The sequence below is a fragment of the Lucilia sericata genome, unplaced genomic scaffold (genome assembly GCF_015586225.1).
Source record: "Lucilia sericata isolate MDLA Ls3-8-SP2 unplaced genomic scaffold, ASM1558622v1 Contig000405F_arrow, whole genome shotgun sequence".
Lineage (NCBI taxonomy): Eukaryota > Metazoa > Arthropoda > Insecta > Diptera > Calliphoridae > Lucilia > Lucilia sericata.
The window spans coordinates 70433-82853 of NW_023994423.1; positions in this window are offsets into that span (position 1 = coordinate 70433).

A 12421-nucleotide genomic window follows, 5' to 3' on the forward strand; every position below is an offset into this window, starting at 1 on the left:
CATATCCCAAAAATGATGAAGTAGAGCAAATCGCACACCCAGTACTAAAGTGACTCAACTCAAAATTTGTTTGCGTTTTTATATTATTTAAGCTTTATGTTTAAGTCTTAAACTAGATACTTGTTTATCTCTAAAAAATATTAGTGTAAAAAATATATTACATATATATATACATAATTTTGTGCCATAATTTAGCTTTATTTCAAAGCATATTAGGCTTCACGCAATATTTTTGAAATTGTGATATCATACCTTTTATGAAAGTTTTTGGAACAGCGCTAATATTGGCGTAATTATTTTGTTAAAATTTCAACTCCTTCATCTGCATATCTGCGGCCAAAATACCGATTTTGGGCGACATTTTTTTATAGACCGAAAACTGCTGTACATATTTCAAATCTGAATTTAGTATGCTATTCTACAGGAAAATTTAAGATATATAAACTTAATTTGACAGAATTTAGATGCACTATAAATGTATAAGAGCAAAAGAAAAAATGCAATTTAAAAAAAAATCAAAACCTGATTTTATCATTCGTAAATATAATATTCAATGCCCTTAAAAAAATAGTGTTAAAATTTTTAATTTATTGTAATCCCTTTAGGAGTTATGATGGTTATAATGTTGGCTTGTGGTTTAATAATTTCCCATCAAACAATGGTGTTTTTCATCATCATCTCCGAATTTAATAAAACTCCATCCAATTAATGTTTCATTAATAACTTGTATAATGACAAATTTTGGTGCTTATAACTTTCGTGGTTTTCGATATATAGCGTTGTAAAGTTTAAAATCTGAAAATTTAAAGTCTCATCACATCTAAAGACTTAATGATAAAATTTTTGTTTTTGCACCATTTGTCTCAGCAAAAAGCATACTTTGATTATGCATAAAGAAAAAAATTGTTTGAGATATTTTTTGAAAAAAGTGCATCTTTGGATGATACTAAATGCACTTTTGAAGCATTATAAAAGTGTGAAATTAAGCTCATTCTTATTGATTTTTCCTATAAAATCAATTATTTGAGCATGATTTCCTATAAATTCTACAGTTTCTGCTCTGTAAAAAATGTCGCTCAAAATAAGTGGTTTCCGCCTCAGATATGCAGAGGAAGGAGTTGGAATTTTGAAAAAATTATTACAGCATAGTAATCACTGATACAAAAACCTTCTAAAAAGTTGTGATATCACAAAAACGGGAAACATTTTGTTTTTTGAAACGAAGCCTAGTAATTATATATGTACATAATTACACATACTGAAAATTTTAGTATGCTTTGAAATAAAGTGAAATTATGTTACTTCAAACATAATTTTCAAGAAAAAAACCTTTATGAAGACAATCCTTAAAGAGTACAGATCACGTTAGATTAAAAAAATGTGACAAGAAAAATGCATATAGTTTAAATCTTTAAAATATCGGAGCAGACCTAAGTCCATTTAAGGTTGATACTAGGGTATTCAAACGATTAATCGTCGATCGGTTAATCGATCAATTTTTGACGATTAATCGTTCGAATAAATTAAAATTGCCAAATTTCAAATAACAAATAAACCTAATATTTTCTATCAAATAACCGATTAAGGAAAAATTACTTGTAACAGTAAAATTGCTATATATTTTATAGAAAATTCAATATTTTTATAATAAATTTTCTTCCTTTATTAATTCTTTAATTATTTTCAATAACGAAGAAAATTTATTTGATGATTTCAATAACAATACTTCAGAAACATTTTAGGAATTTGTTCTAATTTACCTACTTCTAGAATGTATTCGTAAAGAAACACTTTAGATTCTTGAAACCAGTTTTGAAGAACATTGTTGTGTTTTTTAAGAATTTCTAATAAGTTCTTCAGCAATAGTTATACACTAGGGTGGGTCGAAAAAAAAAGTTGAGTCAGTCACCCCCTACGATTAAAGATATGTTAATAACATTTCCAAAAATATAAAAAATATTTTTTTGCCACGCCTAGAAATACCGCCCTTTTTGTTTTTTATATATAACGTCGCCATTTTAAGTCCGATCGTAACATATGATATATCAATATTTATGGCTTGACTGTAGATATATTTCACTCTTAGAAAATTTTTTAATTCGACGTCATATTCTATGCGCGACTTCTGATATCTCGGATCCTTCCCCAAAATCGAAAATTGTGGCTATACTGGAATAAAGTACATTGAATTATTTGAACTATTAGCTTTTAAAATGCTCACTTTTATGCATAAACACCTATTTAACAGGTATTTAAAAATACCTGTATAGTTCTAACTACAAACAATTAATTTGCTAGGGATATGGTCGAAAACTATTTTTTCAAATTAATTTACAATACACAAATTTCATTCTGCCCTTATCTTAACACAAGGAATATAATTTTATTTGGCATTTAATTTTATTAATTAATAACAAAATCACGTAGGTACATAAAAACTAAACATTTTATTTTATAAAAATATTTCTTGTTTTTACCATACAATTACTTGCATGTCTCTTGCTTCTTTTTTAAACAATTTTCAAAAATGTTTATACTAATTTTTATAAAATGTAATAAATTTATTTAATGATAGATTAACTTTTCTTAAATAGTTATATATTTTTAAAGAAGTTCTTGAAATAAAAACTAATAAAAAATTATTAGTCGGGAATGGCCGACCATATGATACCAGTTATGAGTATATCTAAAACATGATTTCTTTTTTAATAAAGCATTTATATTAAAATTTGTCCATTACTTTTTAAGCAATTTATTGATGAAAAACAAATTTTCTGAAAGAGCCTATATATGGGAGCTAGGATCAATTATAGACCGATCCTATCAAAATTTGGTGGATGGATTTATGTTCATATAGGAGTTAGATATGCAGAATTTCATCATAATGGAAATGTTTAAGAGGGAAATAACGACAAGCCTGGAAAATTGCGACTTGTAGTTTGATTACAAGATTTAAATGGATGGACAGCCGGACGGACATAGCAAAACCACTATATTGCTGTATTGATATATAGTACATACATAGTTAACTTTCTGCTATTTTGAAAGGAAGTAGGATCTGAAATGGTTTGTAACTGAAAAAATAAAACGGATTTCTGTTATATATAGTTCATTTAAAAAAAATTTCGACTGTTTTTCCTGGCAAATTAATTGTTTGTTATGGGAACGGTTGATAAATACTTGAACATTTTTAAATATCTATAAAATAGGTGTTTATGCATAAAAGTGAGCATTTTAAAAGTTAATAGTTCATATAATTCAATGTACTTTATTCCAGTATAGCCACAATTTTCGATTTTGGGGAAGGATCCGAGATATCAGAAGTCACGCATAGAATATGACGTCGAATTAAAAAATTTTTTAAGAGTGAAATATAGCTACAGTCAAGCCATAAATATTGATATATCATATGTTACGATCGGACTTAAAATGGCGACGTTATATATAAAAAACAAAAAGGGCGGTATTTCTAGGCGTGGCAAAAAAATATTTTTTATATTTTTGGAAATGTTATTAACATATCTTTAATCCTAGGGGGTGACTGACACAACTTTTTTTTTGTCCATAGAGACCGACACACTCTATTATACACTAATTCAATGGAACGTATGAATTTTGGAACTCGTTGAAAAATCTCAAAAACATAAAATTAATTAACTTAATTTCTTTATATAGGAAAGAAATTCACATGAAAAGAAATAATTTCGAATATTTGAGAACGAACTTAATTAAAAAATATACATAGATTTGAACTCAAAGAAGTGGAAAATTATAACTTTGTTTGTTATAGGAAGAAAAATAATGTAAAAAAGCAACAGAATTAATAAAAAACATCCATTTTTCTTTTATTCGATTACCCGAATAATTTTGAATTATCCGATTATTAACCGGCTAACATAAAACCTCAAATAATTATTTGTCAAATAAACCGAATAGGTGAAAAACCCGAATAATTGAATACCCTAGTTGATACCGAGAAAGAAAACATCATTAAAAATCATGTACGTGCATCTGCAGTTCTAAAAAATTCAAACCAGATCTCTAAATCCGTTGTATGAGACAAATTTCCAAAATAATTCTAAATCATGTATGCTTATTACACCGTGCAACAGTCATTTTCACACATGAAAAAATCTGTGTGTACAGGAAACTGTGGACCCTATGTATTAACTCTGTGTACTCAGTTTTTCATAATCAGCTCTTACGCCTCTGTAAAGGGACCTTAAAGTTTAAAGGACATACGATTTCAAAAGATGGAATTCTAAATTTATATAAAAAATTTGGTATAAATATTAATATCAAATGAAGCTGAGAATCTCTGCTACAAAATAATATTGTTTATTTCAATTCATCAGGATTAAAAAAGAAATGGAAGCTGAAAGAAAAATTGTAACAAAAAAGTTTTTAATTAGGCCTGTATCTCGGTATCATTCTTAAATGGATTTTAAAGATTTAATCTATGTGCATTTTTCTTGTCACATATTATCGACCGAATCGAACCCGATATTGGCGGTTTTTGTAAATATTTTTTCTTTTATTTAATATTGAACTGATTTTAACATAATCCATACTCTCTTTTAAATATAATGGTGAAGTTCCCATTTAAAATTTCGTCGTAACCCAAAATGCAGTCTCGACAGTATTTTCCATCAATATCAATATCGGTTTTTGTAAATATTTTTTTCTTTTATTTAATTTTGAACTGATTTTAACATAATCCATACTCTCTTTTAAATATAATGGTGAAGTTCCAATTTAAAATTTCGTCGTAACCCAAAATGCAGTCTCGACTGGATTTTCCATTATTTTTACCACTTTATCAGTTTTTTAAGTTTTTCTTTCGAAAACTACCAAAATAATTGTACAATTTTTAAAAGATTTTCAGCGACTTTTAAAAATGTGTATATACTTTTGAAAGACAAAAAAATTGTGTAAATAATTTTGAGGACTTAAGTTAATTACTTCTTTTGGGATTTTAATCCAGATTCATCGAACTTTTTATAATTTTTTTTTTAAACTTACGTGATCTGTACTCTTTAAGGATTGTATTCATGAAGGTTTTTTTCTTGAAAATTATGTTTGAAGTACCATAATTTTGCTTTATTTCAAAGCATACTAAAATTTTCAGTATGTGTAATTATATACATATGTCTATGGTGTATTTTGCTGTTGTTAATTGTTCAAGAATTTGTAAAAAATTTGTTCCCTTTACTGAAAAAATTTGAGTTGTGTCACTTTTGTACTGGGTGTGCAAAATGGTGGAAGAGGTGAGTGATAGCATAGCTATACTACCTATTACTAAGGAAAGACTTTCTGGAGCACAGAGGAGGACGTTGAAAAAGACATTTCAGGAAATCATATTTAGTCAATCCCACGACACTCCAAAGGAAAAATGGGATTCTCTCTCAATATGTAAGGTAAAGGGGATCAGGTCTCCCAAGGAGTTGACAACTTAGAATAAACCTAAGAAGAATAATATACAGTCGAAGCCAAGCTATTCCTCACTCAAATTCACAATACTACGAGTAAGGGTGACAACGCCAAGCCAGATATTCAGAAGACGAACACGTTGGCGAAATCATCCTCAGAGGTAAGGGTATCTCAAAAGAAGTCCCGAAAAACGAGGAAGGAGAAGCTAGACGTTGAAAAAGTTAAAGAGCCTATATCTTACACTAAAGTTGAAAAAAGAAGACTCTGGGACGATCTCTGCTATGTAGTTTACGATTGCGGTAGGTTAGGTATCGAGGGCAGCTGCTATAAAAAGTAGCTCACTTGGGTCCATTTAAATAGATCTTGTTGTGTTACCTTAGTGGTCGCAGGAGTGTGTTCTAATATCACTTTCTGTTCCAGAACTAAATCAACCGGTTTAATTTATGAACCATATGATATTCTTCAAACCTATCCCAGAAAGCACCTCCGCGCCTGATAAGAAGAGAGCACCAAAGTGATGTTCCCTGCTTTCAGTGAACGCAGGGCAATAGCAATGTAGATGCGATATCGTCTCATCTTCTTCCTCTTTATGACAACTTCTACAGTAGTCATTATATACAAGGCCTAGTCTCCAGGCATGAGTGCTTAGGACACAGTGTCCTGTAATTCCTGTTACAAGCGTTATCTGCTCTCTTCAAAAGCCTATAAGCAGTCTTGATCTGAGAGCATATATAGAGGTCAAATAGGCCTCGAGATATGACAAGTGGTTTCACTAAACCACCTGATTTTGGCTTTCTCATACAGTTCATTAAGAACAAGTTTCTTACAGTTCGAAAGAGAGATATCAGTAAAGGCGTCGATTTCTTCCTCATCTAACATCGCGCCATTTATGGCTAATTCATTAACTATACAGTTACCCTGACATTTATCGTGACCAAGGACCCATATTAGCGTTATCCTAGAATGCCTCGCTATGTCATTTAGAGATACCCGGCATTATTTGTTGTAGAGACACCGGCTAGGGCTTCGTAATGCAATAGTCAACATTTAAATGTAGTGATTCGAAGTGTTTTATAATTCTAATCAAACCACGAGCTACAGGCATTTAATCTGATCGCAGAGTTGAGGGCAAGGTGAACGGCCATTAAGTCAGCTGGTAACCAGTTTAACATGGTTAGCAGTGCTTTGGTTGGCGTTGTCTTCATTGCTCCTGTAACAAGTATAGCAATATTTCTCATAGTGCACTCAATGTGAATTATGCTCCATTGCTTGCCACCATACTATAACTCCATAAAACAATATGGGTTTTACTACTGCCTTGAAAATCCAGTTAAACCTTTCGGGTTTATTCCCCAGGTTGTACCAACTGCCTTCTTGCATGAATAGATAGCCACATTGGCCTTATTAACCCTGTTCTGAATATTCAGATTCCAGGATAGTTTACTATCCAAGATTACGCCAATATATTTTGCGTGATCCGAAGTTTTCAATCTAAGAAGAGAATACTCCTTATGCAGTAGCGAACCTTCAATGTGTCCAACTAATGAGTGAAGAGCTGTTTCAACAGATTTGCCTTTGGTGTATGCATGTTGCGAATTAGAGATTCGTTCCGTTGGAGTAGTTAATCTCAAATGAACATCAATAGCCCATTCTAGAGTCTTATTAGCTCCTCCCCTTTTTTAACCATTCGGATGAGCAATGCAGCTGATGCTGCTTTAGAGTGGTCAAGATTGATTTGTGTCATGCTCATCATCCTTTGCTTCAACTTTGACGTTGACGATATCCTCAGATAATCCCAGGAGTTCGTCAAAACAACCACCTCATCGTTCTGAGTAAAGAGGGAGCTCATCATCTCGGTGACTGAGCGAGCGTCCTCTTTGCCAGAAGGATTAGCGAATTGGTTACCTTCCGTGCCTTCTTCAGACTGCACGATATCTCATCCTTCTGAGTAAAGAGGGAGCTCATAATCTCGGTGATTGAGCGAGCGTCCTCTTTGTCAGAAGGATCAGCAAATTGGTTGCCTTCCGTGCCTTCTTCAGACTGCATGATATCTACATCATCTCACTCCACCTTCGGAGAGGGATCGCCTTTGGAGTCACTGCTATAGACTCGGAGAAATATCGTACCAGCGCGTCATCGATTTTTTGGGACGTTTTGTCCCAGATTGGGTTTTAACTTCAGCCGGAGGAGGAGCATTGCCTGTGCCTTCGATTTGGTCCTTAGCCCATTGGAATGAAGCATTTTGCTCCTTGGTGAGTTCCTCAGGTATTTTAGACCCGAGTAACTCAATGATTCTCAAGGCGGATCGCCTAGTAGTTGCAGTCCGCTTGGATGGTTTTTTATGCAGAGTCATTGTTGCTTGGTTGCCGAACTTGGCAGTGGGTGGTACGGCCTCAGGTAACAGTCTGGGTAACAGTCGAATTTGACTCGTTGAGTAGGGCTCCCAGGGATTATGAAGCCCCTGACCGCCCCTGTACGCGGGGCATATATCTTTCTTTCCTTCCATGTTTGTCCTTGTGGACGGGTTGCATTTTCATCCTACTGCCAGGTGAGGTTAAACTGCCGTCCCCACTGGGGAAACAGACGCTGGTGTAAACGGACGGACTTACACAGTTAAGTGTATGGCTACAGATTTTGCCAGTCGGACATGCTCTCCAAGGGAAAGTCGGACATACTGAGGGGAAAATGTTCATGGAATGCTCCTGATAGCCGCCCCATAGGGAAAACAAACGCTATCAGACAAGGGGGTAATCCGACAGACAAAATTCCAATAGACCAGCAGAGTAAGGTAGAAGATCTGGACAATAATAAGATAGTGGACCACGCAATCGCTTCAAAGGCGAAACAACCAATAGAGAGCTTTAGCTGCGAGTAATGTTGATGAGATTGGCATCTCACGAATGTGTTAGCACCCTGAGGAACTTGGTAAAAAGTATCCCTGTTCCCTGGAACGACGCCAATTAAGCACTTTTAGTGCTAGACTTAGTACTTTTTTAACTCATAGCATCTAGCACCTTTTTGCATTTTTCAAATATTTTTTTGGCATATTTTGTTTATGTCAATTTTAATTGTTCTTCTGCAAAAATATGTTTAAAAATTCGTATTTGATGATCTTAAGTAACATTTTAAAACGGCCACTACCTATGGAAAATGGTACAAAGCTAAAATCTTATATACATACAATATACAGAAGCGAATGAAATAATTTATATTTCATTTTTTTAAACTAAAGATACATACATACATACATACATACATACATACATACATACATACATACATACATACATACATACATACATACATACATACATACATACATACATACATACATACATACATACATACATACATACATACATACATACATACATACATACATACATACATACATACATACATACATACATACATACATACATACATACATACATACATACATACATACATACATACATACATACATACATACATACATACATACATACATACATACATACATACATACATACATACATACATACATACATACATACATACATACATACATACATACATACATACATACATACATACGAATTTCATCACTATACTCGTAATTTAAAGCCAGTAATGAGTGCTTAAGTCATTTTCTGAAGTAGACATTATATGGGGGGTACGGTCAATTATGGATCATATGAAACTTATTTATAATAAATATTTGTGGAAAATTTCAATCCTCTATCTCGTTCCGTTCGGACTCTATCGTGCTTTTAACAGACAGACAGACGGACGGAGAGACATAGCTAGATCGTCTTAGAATTTAATAAGGGCCCAGAATATATGTATATACTTTTGTGGTTCTATGACCAATAATCAATATACCCCCCGTATAAAAATAGAAGTGCTGAAATGCTTCAAGCAGTAGTGATTGTTTGAAATTAATCGATGTGACTGACTGCGTTAGCAGAAAACATTTCACTGCGCCACTGCAGCTTTTTTGGCTTTACTTTCTGCCTTTGCTTTGGATACAATTGCGGAAAAACTTTAAGCAAAGGTACGGTGACCATATTTTTTTTAGCAAAATATAGAACAGGAGAAAATATAATAAACTAATCACCATTTTCTAAATCAGGTTATTTTTAACTGTCAAAATTTCAATTGTCAATAAAGTTTTAAACATTATTGTAAAATTTGTTATTTCTTTATGATTTTTAAATTAAAATCGATGAAATTTGAGCGTAATTTGCGGGCTTTGTTGAAGAATGGATGTTAGCTATGTTTGCTGATGATTTCCTGTTTTTGATTTTGTTTTTCAACATTTAAATTTATATTTTGTATTATACAAAATTCGCTAATATAGGATTAGTATTCTGTTACTATGTAAACAGAATAGTAAATAATGGACTTTTATGCAATTATTTCATGAATATCGTTGAAAAAAGTACAAATTCAAAAAATTACCGTCATGTACAAGGTTATACATTTTATGAACGTTTAATATTCTGAATAAAAATTGCTTGGGAAAAGAGTCATGTTCGATTCATACAATTTATTACCAAATTCATTCCAGTTATGTATTAATTTTTTTTTTTGTGTTAGAAAAAACTGTATTACCTACATTTGTGTCACAATTTTTTAATATTTTTGTATTTCTTATGCGTTTTTATGTAAAACCGAAAAAATAACGAAATATTTAACAAATACAGAACACTAAATAAAATTCAGAACATTTTCACGTTTTTTAGTAAAGAAAAATTTACACAGAACATGGCTCCAAAATACTATACTGTTCTGTATAATACAGAACATTTGGTCACCGTAAGCAAAGCAGATATTTTGGTGCTTTTGCTAATTTTAAGCAAGCAATACAAACACTGAAATATGCTAAAAGAGAACCTCACACAAAGTCGCGAATAGAGTCATTTACAAGCCTCGTTCTTCTTACATGACGATAATAACTGAAATCATGCGTCTCATATTGTGCGTATAAGTAAGCTGACCATACATCCTCTTTTTAGAGAACAATCATCTATTTTAAATATGGTGACCAGATTTTGAAATGACATGAAAAAAAAAGAGTAAAACAATTTTTTTAATTAATTATTATACCCTCCACCATCAGCAGTAGTGATTGAGGGTAGGTATATATAACTTTGTCATTCCGTGTGTAACACCAAGAAATATTCATCTTAGACCCAATGTTCACACGGTGAACAAATAGTACCCATTTTACCCAACACTTTACCCTCAGCATCCCATCACTGGTGAATTGAACTGCAGCCAACTTCAACTGCGATTGATAGAAAAAAAGAGGAGAAGAAGTTAAACAAACAACCTATATACAGTGTGAAAGCAAAAACCCAAAAGCACCAATATCAACCCTTAAACCTAAACTTAAAACTAAATGTTAATAAATAAGTTAACAAATCTAAAACAGATAATCATAAAACTTACTTAAAAATCTAAAAAACTATTTAAAACCTAAACCTAATTAAAACTTAATACTATTTAAAACATAAAGTTAAAATAAATAGTTAAAAGAATAAAATCTATTTAAAACTTAAGGCTAAAATAAATAGTTAAAAGACTAAAATAAAACCTACTATAAATTGAAATATCCAAACTGTGAATTAAACCCTAAAACTGGAATCCTTACCCTAAATTTATAAATAACGTTTTAAAATAAATTACCCAAGTGTTGTTATTTATTACAAGTTTTATTTTTCCCTTTATTACACATACCCCCTAACCCGTCTAAACACCCAACAAAGTATATATTCTTGGTCCTTATGAAATTCTGAGTCGATTTATCTATGTCTGTCTGTGTAAAACACGCTCACGTAAAAACGAAATGAAATAAATTGAAATTTGGCCAGAATATTCCCTATTGTCCTAGGCAGTTTGGTATTGAAAATGAGCAAAATCGGTTTATATCGGGAAAAGTTATGAATCAAAATTTAAAACAACTCCGAAAAAAATTAGCATTTTTTACACATTCTGGTGTAATTTTCACTAAAACTATGCAATATAATTCCATAAAAATCATCATACATTTGTTTTTACATGAGAACTTTATTCATGTTGAAAATTGCCGGAATCGGTCCACAATTTCTTATACCTCCCATACGAAAGTACATATTCCCGGAAAATGAGTTTATTGTTAATAACTTCCCTCAGAATGTTGATATCTTAACAAAATTTTACAAATTAAAATTCTATGTCAATAGAATTCATATAGAGAAAAATTTTTATAGATCGGTCCATAATTGGACATAGCTCCCATACAACGTCCTCTCCTAAAAATCACTTAAACGCACATAAATCATTACTTAATTAAAATATCCATATAAAATTTGGTATAAGTATTGCTCTTATATACAGAAATGTCAATAATTGGTCATAGTTCCCATACAAGGTCATCTCCCGAAAATCACTTACACGCGCATAACTCATTACTAAATTAAGATATCCATATAGAAATTGGTACAAGTATTTCTCTTATATACAGAAATATTACTTCCGATGGTCCAACCCAGCAAACACAAAGAGTTTGTTTAAAATTAAGAATAATTTTGAATGAAGATCTTTCTTCCATTGGTCAACTGTAGTGGAATTCAGTAATTTTTTTAACGATTATCGAATTGTTTAAACTACTAAACAACAAAATTGTCGATTTTGGTATTCAGTACAATTTTTAAACGATATTCGAAATCGATTTATCAGCTGTTGTCGTAAACTAAACGACAATAATTTTTGTATTGTTTTGCATAACATCAATTTGGATGAACAAAGATTAGAGACTAACAATGAGGTCTTAGAGCCTGATTCAAGTATTAACTTGTACACCATCTTCAATAGCAAAACGTGTCCAAGATAGGCTAATTGCAAATTTTTTTACTTAAATAGAAACAACAAACATTGAAACACAAAATTAGTAACGTTAAATAGTTTTGTTTTTATTGTAATTTTTTATCACTAAAATATTATAAAAATGTTTTTCTTCAGTCTT